Raw genomic sequence first — 12,596 nt, 5'->3', positions numbered from 1 at the left:
ATGTGGAAATTAAAAGTCTAAATCTTTGGGGCGTCTGGGTGGCTCAGTTGGTTAAGCATCTGTCTGTCTTTGGCTCAGGTCATGACCCTGGGGTTCTGGGATCCAGCCCAGCATTGGGTTCCCTGCTCAGCAGAGAGTCCACTTCTCCCTCTCTCTCTGCCCCTTCCTCTGCTTGTGCTCTGTCTCTTTCTCTCTCAAATAAATAAATGAAATCTTTTTTAAAAATCTAAATCTGGAAGGAAACAGAGGCAATGATACTAATGACTTTGAGATAGGCAAATATTTCTTATGCTAGGCATAAAAAACTAACCATTAAAACAAAATTATATAAACAAGATAATAGAGTAAAAGCAATTCAGAAACTGGGAAATGGTATTTGAAATGTCTATGTCCAACAAAAGACTCAAATTCATAACATGCTTGAGATTCCATAGGAAAAAAAACCCAGACAACTCAGTGTTAAAATGACCAAAACAACAGGTACTTAACAAACAAAAATATCCAGATTGATAATAAGTTTATCAAAACATATTTGGCATTATCACTAAATTGTGAAATGAAAACTAAAATCACAATGTTATACCATGATATGCCCACAGGAAGGACTAAAATAAAAAAGATGGGCAATACCAAATAATGAGAAGAATGGATCAACTGCAAGTGAAAACATCGTTGATAGGTGTATAAGTTGGGAGTATAAATTGGTACAAACTTTTGAAATCTATTTGACAGTATCTAAAGGTAAACATACACTCAGTAAACATCCAACAATTCTACTCCTAAGTGTATTCCTAATGGAAAATGAGTGCTGATGCACACACACTCACGAAGATAAATAGCTGACTAGAGTAATACAAAAATACATACGTACATACATACGAACATGCATACATACATACAAACAAACAGTCACAACACTGGAGGAGGCTTCTGGGCAGGAATGATGGAGGAAATATCATTAACTTTAGAGACAGAAAAACTGAGGCACTGAAAGGTAAGGAGATAGATCATGAATACTGGATGTCTGGGGAATCAGGGGCAAAGGCAAGTTCTTCCAGAATGTAAGTGATATGAATACATAAGCAGGAGGATTGGTCCTGCTTTCCATTGGCTTTGGCCTTGGCCCTGAAGCAGAGCTCACTGATATATTATTAAATGCTTGAAGCAATAAATCAACTCTATGTCTACAAACCCCAAATTAAAGCCTGTAGAAGAAATAGAGGCAGAATATGAGGCCAGAATGAACAACTTAAAGTGAATATGAGAGGAAGATAGTAATAATTTTCCTATTCTATCTATTCCACATCCCGGTATAAGACCTCCTCCACAAGACCAAATAAAAAGAGGAGAAAGTGTAACAAATGTATTGTCTAAGCATTTAGGAAAAGTGGTACAAAACTGTTTTTTAAACCATATTAAATATGTGGAAAAAATAACAAACCAAATTGTTTACAGTAGTTCCTCTAAGGAAAATACTTTGAATATTATATATTTCTGCAATGATTAAACTTCTTATAAGAAGCACTTTTATGTTTCATAAAAGTTGCAATAAAAAATTTCTTAAAAGACTAAAATATATGTGGAATTTTATGACAGCAAGAACAAAAACGCAGAAAAATGATAAATGGTATTAAAATGTTTTACATGTTCTAAGGTCCTTACATTGTCTGGAAAGTAAAAGTATCAATTTACATTAGTCTTTAATAAGTCAGGTTTAATATTGTAATATCTAGAATAACCATTAAAAGAGTAGTAGAAAAATGAATATAAGTAATAGCATGGAGAAATTGAATAATAAAAAGTACTAAATTTTTCAAAAAGATTGCAAGAAAGGAAAACATACGTAGAACAGTTGAGACAAATAGAAAAACAAATAGTAGATTAAACCCAAACATATCAGTGGAATTATTGGATCATATGGTATTTCCACTGTTTTAAAAGATTTTATTTATTTATTTGAAAGAAAGCAAGTGAGAGGGAGCACAAGCTGGGTCAGGGAGGGTGGTGAGAGATGGAGAGGCAAGGGTAGAGGGAGACGCAGATCCTCCACTGAGCAAGAAGATGCAGGGCTCAATCCCAGGACCCTGGGCTCATGACCTGAGCTGAAGGCAGATGCCTAACAATCTGAGCCACCCAAGCACCTTGGTGTTTCTACCTCTAACTTTTCAAGATACCTCCACACTGTTTTCCACAGTGATTGTATCAGTTTGCATTCCTACGGACAGTGCATGAGGATTCCTTTCTCTCCACATCCTTGCTAACACTTGTTATTTCTTGTCCTTTTTATTTTAGCCACTTTAACAGATATAGTGATATCTCCTTGTGGTTTTGATTTTCATTTCCTTGAAAATTAGTGATGTTGAACATCTTTTCATGTATCTGTTGGCCATACTATATGGTTTCATTCATATGTGGAACCTAAAAAACAAAGCAAATCAATACACAAATAAGAAGCAGAATCAGACCTAAAAATACAGAAAACAAACTGGTGGTTTCCAGAGGGGTGAAGGTCTCAGGGTGGGCAAAATGGGTGAAGGGGAATGGGAGATACTGGCTTCCAGTTATGGAATGAAAAAGCCATAGGAATGGAAGGCCTACAGATATAAATAAATGGAATATAGTCAATAAAAAGATTACTAAATTCTAAATTTTATGCATTTATTCAATTAAGTCTATTCACATAGATCTCTTGGCAAAATAATAATAAAATGACAAAGGTCCAACATTCTTTCTTATGAAGTAAAGTACTTGGGCAAGGTAGATACTTTTCCTATGTGGAGTGTTTTTTCCACTAGAGGCTGGCATTCTTCTAAGTGCCAGATGTATTCTATATATATGATATATTTTATATATATGATTTATCTCATATATATATCTCATATATATATATCATATATATGAGACTAATCATATATCATATATATATGATTTGTCTCACCATATTAATTATAAGATCTTGATATATGGATTTTGTTTGTAATTGTATCTTTCACATCATGTAGCAGAGTACTTACAAATAATAGATGTTCAAAAAATAATAGCCGATTGACTAAATAGATGGAAGTTTGTGGTATCTTCCATCTGCTATCGTTCTCCTGCCATGTAGCTTTTAAAATCTCTTTTCTGTTTTGTAATAATTAGCTGTGATTAGACACAATAGGTTTTACATTTCCATATTATGGATGAATATGTTATATTGATTGTCCATTAAAACATCCAAAAATTAGAAAGAACTTAATAAAATTGATTTTCAAAGCTACTTTTTCTATTTCATTGCATGTGATATCCAATACAATGATTATTGTTAATTTCTATAAGTTTTCTATGTTCACTAAACATAGGAATTATAATGAATTATCAATCAGAATTTTATAGCTATTCTACATCTTCTCTATCCCCATTGTTTCTCTTTCAAAAGGCCCTTTCTTATTTTATAAACTCAGTAAAGACATACCCCAAAAATAAAAACTGAAAAAAAAAGGCAGAGACAAAAACAATAAAACCTTACTTTTCAGCCCAGTGTTCTCCTCAGGAATTTTTCATACACTCCAGGGGAGAAAAAGTATGTATTCATTGTCTCTTTTGTACACCTTAAAGCTTTGCCAAGCAGATTTTGTTTCCAACAGTATTAAGGCCCAACTTCCTACACTCCTATCTTTTAGTCTTTTCTCTAATCAGACTGCTCCTTGGGACTTCCCTAAATTAATTCCCATTGTCCCAGTGTTTCCTTAGATGCCTGTTTACTCTATCTACTTTTTAGTTTACTAGGAAAACTCTTTTCACTGTATCTGGTCCTTCTAAGCAGGCATACCGCCAAAGTTAGAGATAGATTTCTCTACTCTTCTCGCCCTTCACAAACACTGTGACCTCATCAGCCCTGGCAACATCATGCATTTATTATGATTCCCGAGTTTCACTTATAACCCTGCACCTCTCTCTGCCTGCTAAGCTCTGCCATACAAATGTCTTACTAATTAATCACCAAAATCTATTCATTCTACCATTAAGATACCTCTTGAAGCTTTATCATTTCCCCCCCTGTGTCCCTACTCTAGCTCAGATCTAAAATATCTCTCTTGTAATCAAATGTCAGTTACTTATTTTTCTGGCCTTCAGCCTTGCATCTCCAAACTAAACATCAGTAGGATTTCATTTCCCAAGGCAATTTTTTTAATAGAACTATCTCCAAGAGATCCTCCTTGGAGAAGAAAAATGAAGAGTCAAAAATACTTGAGTAATGTTGCGGGTTAGAACCTGTTTGTGAAGAATCATATTAAATATTAGCACATGAAGGGTAGTAGGAAGTAATATATTTAAGAATCTAGTATTGAATCATGTATTCTGTAGAATACACATGGGCAGAAGCTGTGCTGGAGTTGCTAAAGTTGCTTCTTCTGGCTCTTTGTCAGCAGTCCAGCCTTCCTGCCCCTGCCCTCCAAGGCTCTCGCTGTACCATGTATCACAGGCTATTCAGTACATAATCATTTCTTAAGAGGGAACGATCTGCCTCATTCATCTTTTATTTTTCAGTGGTGTGCATCATGATCCACTCTACCCATAAATGGTCAACGCATGTTTCACAACTTGGGGTTCAGTTTTCTTCGTAGATTGATTTAAAAAGTAATGCCCTACTGGTTTTGAAATTTAGGATTTTTTCATTAATATTTAGTGATTTGGGCATTATTCATGACTTTTGCATGAAGAGTCAGACATTTTGAAAAGTTCTCAGTCCAGACCACTAAAAAAGCATTGTATCAATTTCAGGACATTGAATAGCTTTATATTGAACGGAATGAGTTAAACCTCCTCCCAAAGCACCTAAAACTCTGGAAGGAAGTGATTTACTTACTTTCATGAACTCATTAATTAAGTGCTCATGATACTCTAGGCTTTTACCAAAAATAGAGATGATTCAGTCTTTTTCTGAAGAGACCATCTTCAGTTTCTATCTAACTGTTATTATTAGAATACAAATGTGGCTTATTGGTATCAGCTACCCTTGGGGGACAATGAAGCACATCACAAAGAGAAAATATTGGCACAATAGTTGTCTCCAGCTAAAATTGCCTAAGAAACAGAAGTTGCTGTCGAAAAGGTTGATGTGTGCTGGCAGAGTTACGTGAGAAGTTTGAATTGCCTCTTCCTGCATTATGTCTAGCATGTCAAGCACTCAGTTTCAGAAGGGTAGATTGGGTATTCTATAATTATTTATAATTATCCCAAGGTAGCCCAAAGCAACAAGTTTCCTGATGGTAATACCATGAGTATGTAGGCAAGTATGGTAATATGATGACTTTGCTAAGAGCAGTAATGTTTGTTAGAACACTAGGGAGAGGCTTCTGATTCTTCCTAAGCTGTGCCATGACATTTCTCCTCTAACCATTTATCTATGGAAGATACTGTTTATTTGGTATGGATTGAAAATGCCTTTTCTTTTGAAAGACTAAATCTTTTCTTATATGAGCATTACTTTAGCTATTCAATGGAAATCAAATCAGTTGGGAAAATGAGGTTAATTTTTCAGTCTTGAACATGCGAAATTAGATATTCAATCTTGCTGAATTCCTAATGGAATCCCTGAATCTAAATCTTTTTATGCCATTACCTATTTACTGCAGAGCTATGGGGAATAGGAAAGTTTAAATGCTTCAGCCATTTCTTTTGAAAAACTTTCTTGTGCATTTTAAATCCATGGAATTGCAGGGGAAGGAAAATAATCCTCCTGTAAATTAAGTCATGATGGTCTTGATGATCGGGTCAGACCAGCTGATAAGCTCTCTGTAGGAATGCAGCACAGCAATCGACTGTCATAAAGATTAACTTCCATTTGCTTAGCTAATGAGTGCCACATGCACAGCATATCCAAAGCTCAAGCTTTAAAAGGTTGTATCCATTTTTATCATCACATCTGGAAGCACATCCAGTGTGGTATACAGCTGCATGACTGATTTTCATGTTTGTGGTTTGTAATCAGTCTCGTTAATTTTTAGTCATATTCCATATATGCTAGTGTACTTGGAGATATATATTATTGGACAGCTGGAAAAGTTTCACTTTTCAGGTGTTTGTAAATGCATTTCAGCACTATTTTTCTTTCTCTTTGGCCTTGAATGGTTCTCTCTTGTTAATTTTGATATGCATGATATCTCACAAATGCTAGCCCTTCGTAGGTGATAATGCCACAAAGGTTTGCTTTAAATAGACATTTTCAATTACAGGAAAGTCACATGACCCCATTTGGTCTTTTTCAATGCTATTAAAGTAAGAAAAAAAAAGGAAATGCATTCATAAAACGTTAAATGTTTAAAATTAGCCTTTGCTATATTTTGCTTTGAAATACCTGCGTGTGTACTTTTAAAGATGTCTGAATGATGTGTCATGTTATGTTGAGTATCTTCTTTCAAAATAAATCCTGCCCCTCAAGGATATCTATATCCAAAGTAGCTATGCCGTAATGTAGACTATAATAGCCCTTCTGTGCTAAGAAGAACAGGGATAGAAATAGATACTGTATGACTAAATGCTGATTGACAGCTCCATCACAGGCATGGTACTTCTCTAGCTAAACTGCAATAAAGAGACTTCATATCACAGCATTCAACAGATAATAAAATAGCATAAACAGATGTAACCTTGTGGGAAAAAAATTGTCTACTCAATTATAATGACAACAAATTGTACATTTACTTTTTAAATATCTTAGATAAAGATCACAAAAGTAAGTGTTGATTCACGAGGTAAACTTCGTTCTCAGTTATCCTTTTAAATGTTGTTTCTAATAGAAAATAACATTATATCTAGATACTCTTTAAATATATGAAGGCAAAATATTTTCTTAGGATGTACAAATTTTTAAAATGTAAATCTGATTGAAATGCCTCCAAGTTTCAGATTGGAGGCAGCTTAAAAGCTCCTACAGAATGAAACTTTACTTTGAAACCCGTCCCAGTTTACTGTGTTTGTATATTATTGGGGGAGGGAGAAGAATTCTTGTCATCAGAAGTTTTGTAAGAAATAAGTAGGGTGCTTAAAAAAAAACCCTTTACTACTCAGAGAATCACACATGACAATGAATGGCATCATTATTATGAGTAACATAGACTCATCTAAATGTACCCTAGGAATCACTGAGCCCTCAAGAACTCCTTCTCAGTTGCAAGAACTTGTATAAAAATTGAAGTAAAAAGCAACAATTTAAGTTTCTGGTGTTGACCATACTTAGTCACTTTGTAACATATACACAATGTACTTTTGAAGTTATTTCCCTTTGACATATTTTAATTTGTTATTACTCCCAATAACTACATCTCTAATGTCATCAAGAGTTACCACTGGCTCAGTTACGACCTACATACTCTGTATAAATCATCTTTCATCCAAATTGATGAGAGATTTGATGTAAATCAAATGTGTGTGATTATGTCCATTTCTGATTTCATTTCAATCTGATGGCATTACTTTTCCATGATCTTTTTGTTAATGCTGAATATTTTTAAAAAGGGAATTTAACAAGTTCTAAGGTTAAAATTCGTATCTGTTTTGATCCATGTGATGTAACCGAACTGAGATACTCTCAATGATAGAGCAGAGGGAGTGTAATTAATGGCATCCACACAGAATCCTTGGGACATATAGAGTTTCTGAATCTCTGAATTCAGCAATGCTGTCAGTGTTTTGGCTGGCAGCCTATAACCCCCTTTTAACCTGAGCCCAGCTTACTCAGCAAGCTATGGCAAATGACTGCTGAGCTGTTACTTTCTTATTTCAAAATACACCTCCAGTTGAGAGAGGGACATGCTCTTTTACATATGGTATGGGATTTTGTTTGGGAACTCAGTTTTCTGTTATGAGTTTTTTAAAGAAATGTGCAGCAGCAGCAGTGGCAAAAATATGAGAAACTTTGGAAAGGAAGGAGGGAGGGTGAACTCATAGAAACTGAGATGCCATCCTTGTTTTGGCCGGGCACAGAGAAGTTGAGAAACACTCTGTAGGTGGGCCAACAAGATCTATCATGTATGTAGGACAGGGACTACAGAGTTCTGAGCTAAAGTTCTTGCATCTAGCCTGTAATGCCACCACCACTCACAGCTAAACAAGAGCGACTTTATTCTACTGTCGCATATGTGATCTCAAGAATTAGTAATAAAGGGTTGCTGAAGAAAGGCAGGGGTTATACTCACCCTGTGCATAAGAGGGCATGTAAGGAGGAGGGAGGAGAAGAAGTGACATAAGTGAGGAGCCATCTTCCAGGAAGTAATTACAAAGCACAGTGACCACAAATTCCCCATACTCTGGGAAATGCCAATGCTTCCAAACCTAATTGCTGAACTGAGTCAAGTGGAACTTTCAAGTAATATGGGCGCCTGTGTGGCTCATTTGGTTAAGCATCTGCCTTCAGCTTAGGTCATGACCCCAGGGTCCTGGGATAGAGCCCCCCACATCAGGCTGCCTTGCTCAGTGGGGAGTCTGCTTCTCCCTTTTCCTCTGACCCTCCCCTGTTCATGCTCTCCCTCTTTCTCACTCTCTCTCTCTCAAAATAGTCTAAAAAAAAAAAAGTAATATATTTCATTCATTCATCATTCATGCTACCAATATTTATTGAGAAAAAAACCTGTGTTTAAGACACTGTTTTAACACTGTGGATATAATGCCGAACAAGATGAAGACCATGCCTTCAAGCCTAAAATTCAGTCAGGAAACATACAATAAACAAGTAAATACATTGGATATTTCAAGCGGTCTCAAATGCTGTTAAGAAACATAAGGAGGATCATGATATTGCAATCTCTGATAAGGAAGGTAGGCACTATTTCCTTATTCAGTGATCAATGAAGGCCTGTCTGAGGAGCTAGAATATGAACAGAAATGTAAAAGAAGTTAAGGCAGGGAACCATGTAAAGATCTTAGGAAGAATTTTCAGGAAAGAGAAAATAGCAAATACAAAGGACTGGAAGTAAAAATAAACTTGGTGGCTAGCATTAAAGCAAGAGTGAGAACCAAGCATGGTAAAAAATTAGGCAAGGGCCAGAGCACTCAGGTTTCATAAGCCATGGCAATGGGTTTGACTTTTATCATGAATAGGATGAGAAACCATTAGTAATTTCTATGTAGAGGAGAGATATAAAATTGGTTGAAATCTTTGAATGACTCCAAGGATTCTGGTCTGAGCAAATGGGTGAATAGCAGCATTATTTGCTGGGGCGAGGAACGCTAGAGAGGAACAGGTTATAGAGGATGGTGGAGGAAAAAAGTTCCAACTTTGAGTGTGTGACGTGTATTAGACACAAGAAAAGGAATACTATGTTGGTAACTGAATATAAAAATCTAGGTCCCAGGGGAGAAGTCTGTACTGGTGGACAAGATTTAGTCAGCATCAGCATTTACATGATTTAAGGTCATGGGGCTAGAAGAGATTGTAGAATGGCTATCAAGAGCAAAGAGAATACCAACGACGACTCAGGGCTCTCTAACATAAGGAAGAGGAGCCTGCAAAGCAAATGGGGAAAAATCAGTAAGGAAGGTGGAAAAAAAGTGTGGTGTCTCATAAGCTAAATGAGGAGAATATGCCAATAATGAGGCAGTGGGCAACTCTGTTACATTCTGCAAAGAATCAAGTATGGGGAGGATGGAGAATAGATCTTTGGAATTGGCAACTGATAGATGTCAGTGATGTCCTCGACAAGGTTTCAGTGACTAGTATGGACAAAAGCTTAACTGGAGAGGCTGAGGAAAGAATGGAAAGTAAAGAAGTGATGAATACAAGATTGGAGTCTTAGTTTCCTCATTAATAAAATGCAGAACTTGATCTGAATAATCTGAGATTTCTTCTATCTAGACATTTTTCATATTTTTATCAGGAATTTGAGCTTTTTTTATGTCTGCCATTTTGTCAAACTCTAAATTCCTGGCTCGTTTCATTCTCTTCCATTGCAATTAAAAATGAGAGAGAAAAGTTATTGGACATTAGCAATTTCTCCTCAGTATTGATTTTTCAATTTCAGAGGTCAGGTGACATCATTACCTGTTAGTCTATGCCATTAGTTTTAGGCTGCTATTTTGGATTTGTTGCCCTTAAGAGAAAAAATATTTTCGTTTCCTAATGTTCAGTATTTTCTTAATAAATTATTTAAAGAAAACTACTGCCTTAAGGCACCTCTGCAGAAAGATATAATAATTGGCGACATTGCAAATAAATTTAAAATATATCTAATATAGCACAAGAGGAATTAATAAGGTACCTTTCAATTCTGATCCAAAATGGTCAGTGTTTCAAGGATTAGACATTTTATAGTTATCTAGAAGATATTCTTATCTTGGTAATATGAATATCCAGGTCAGGGAATCATTTCCATGGAAAGAGCAGAATGAATACCTCTTGTTTAAGTATATCTCTTATATATACAAAGCTGTAAAAAACAAAACAAAACAAAACAAAACAAAACAAAACAAAAAACAAAAATCTCTGGCCATTCAAGCAATAGTTCTACCATTACCACTATTACTAGTACTACTACCACTGCCGCTGATAATAATAATGAGTAAATCAGGCTAGAGTGTTTTGTTAAATATGGTGTACCTTTCAACAGAGTGGAAAGTGAATCACCAGCAATGATTTAGTGCAGTACCCAGGGTGCATGCAATTCCAAATCGGTCAATTAAACTATTGCTTCTATAAAGCAGATGGACTCATGCGACTGGGAGGGGGTCTCTGATATACAAAAAAGATTTTTTGGTTTTGTCCCTGTTTCTGGTATAGAATGAAAACCCTTGGAATTTCCAAAGTGAAGAGAACACTAAATGTGTCTTTTGTTGTGTGAATGAAGTGGCTTTTGGAAGCATCTAAGGATGGGGGCTGGTTAGCGGAAGAACTAACTTTGTGAACAGTGGGTTGAAGCTTTCACTCCCACTCCCCAGCTTCTTGGGAGGAGAAGGGGGCTGGAGATTGAGCTAATCACCAATGGTCAATGATTTCATCAATCATGCCTGTCATGAAATCTCCATTAAAAGCCCGAAGGAAAGGACTCTGAGAGCTTCTGGGTTGGTGAACAACTGGAGATATGCGGAGAGGGGCACACCTGGAGTGAGCATACCTGGAATCTCTGCATCCCTTCCCCATGTCTTGCCCTGTGCAGCTCTTCCATCTGGCTGTTTCAAATATATATATATATATATATATATATATATATATATATATATATATTTGTTTTTGTTTTTTACTTAAACTTGTGACCTAGTAAGCAACATGTTTTTTTGTGTGTGTTCTGTGAGCAAGTTAATCGAATCCAAAGAGGGAGTAAGTTTGAACCGAGCCATTTGGTCACAAGTATAGGTAACAACCTGGACTTGTGTTTGGCATCCTAAGCTGGAGGATGTCATTGCAATCTCCAACATGTAGCTGGTTGGTCAGAAGCACAGGTAATAGTCTGGGCTTGACGATGAGGGTGTCTTAATGTGGGGGCAATCTTGTGGGACTGAGCCCTTGAATTGTGGAATCTGACAGTATCTCTAAATGGATAGTGTCAGAATGGAGTTGAATTCTCAACACTCAGCTGGTGTCAGAGAATTGATGCTATGTGGAAAGCATCCCCTAACACACACACACACACACACACACACACACACACACATTGGAATTTGGTCCAGGAACCTAAAATAGGGCCTGTTTGAAATTCGAGTTGTACATCCAATGCACAATGAGTTATGTTCTGATTAATTAGTAAGATAATGTATCAAAGTGATTTGATGAATCCATTTTCCCAAATAACATGGTTTATTCCTAACTTATAAACTACAATTTCTGAATGAACCAGGTCATTTTCAGGTGAAAAACAAGTAAGAGGTCATTCTTAATTATATATTATACATTAATATAATATTAAACAATACTACTCTTGTATCATATTTTGAGACATTACACCTCATTCAAAATTCTGACTGGTAAGTTATTTTGAAAATTTGAGTGGAAGACTTTTCTTGTTTAGAGAAGATGACATATCATTTCAAGACATAGAAACATACAGACATACAGTTAATAAATAAAAGTATCATTATGGAAGAATTCAGAATGTGTTTTATGAAAAAAATTAATCAATTGTCCTTCCTGTCAGATCATACACATTCAGGACTTTTCTGTTAGACTCAGGTTTAACAAACCCGTATTCTCTATGTAGCCAGGAGGCCAACCGACAGTCACTTCCCATCTGCTCTTCCCCGACTCACAACACACTCTGTCTCTTCCAGCCCTGCATTGAACTCCTGCTGTTGTTGTCCACATAGCATCAGCTTCCTTTCTGCCCTGCTCCCAATACATCCTTGTTTGGAGCTGTCAGCTCTGGGTCATCTGTGACTCAGCACTGAGTTTCATACCAGAGTAAGCTGAAATCCTTTTCCAAGCCATTAACTCTGTATTTGCTCAAGCCAAGAGTCACAACCCCACCTAAACCCTCTATTTTTTTCTACTAGGCCCTGACCCATTCTTTGGTGAGGCTGCATATCCTTCATCAGTTGGTCACAATGATATCCAAGTAAGGGTTAAATCCTGACCCTACTTGGATTTGAAAACTTTTCCCACTCTAGATGCACACAGAGAAAGACTT

Source organism: Canis lupus, chromosome 8, assembly GCF_011100685.1.
Source record: "Canis lupus familiaris isolate Mischka breed German Shepherd chromosome 8, alternate assembly UU_Cfam_GSD_1.0, whole genome shotgun sequence".
NCBI classification, from domain to species: domain Eukaryota; kingdom Metazoa; phylum Chordata; class Mammalia; order Carnivora; family Canidae; genus Canis; species Canis lupus.
The sequence above is the reverse complement of the archived record's forward strand: the minus strand, read 5'-3'. Positions refer to the sequence as shown.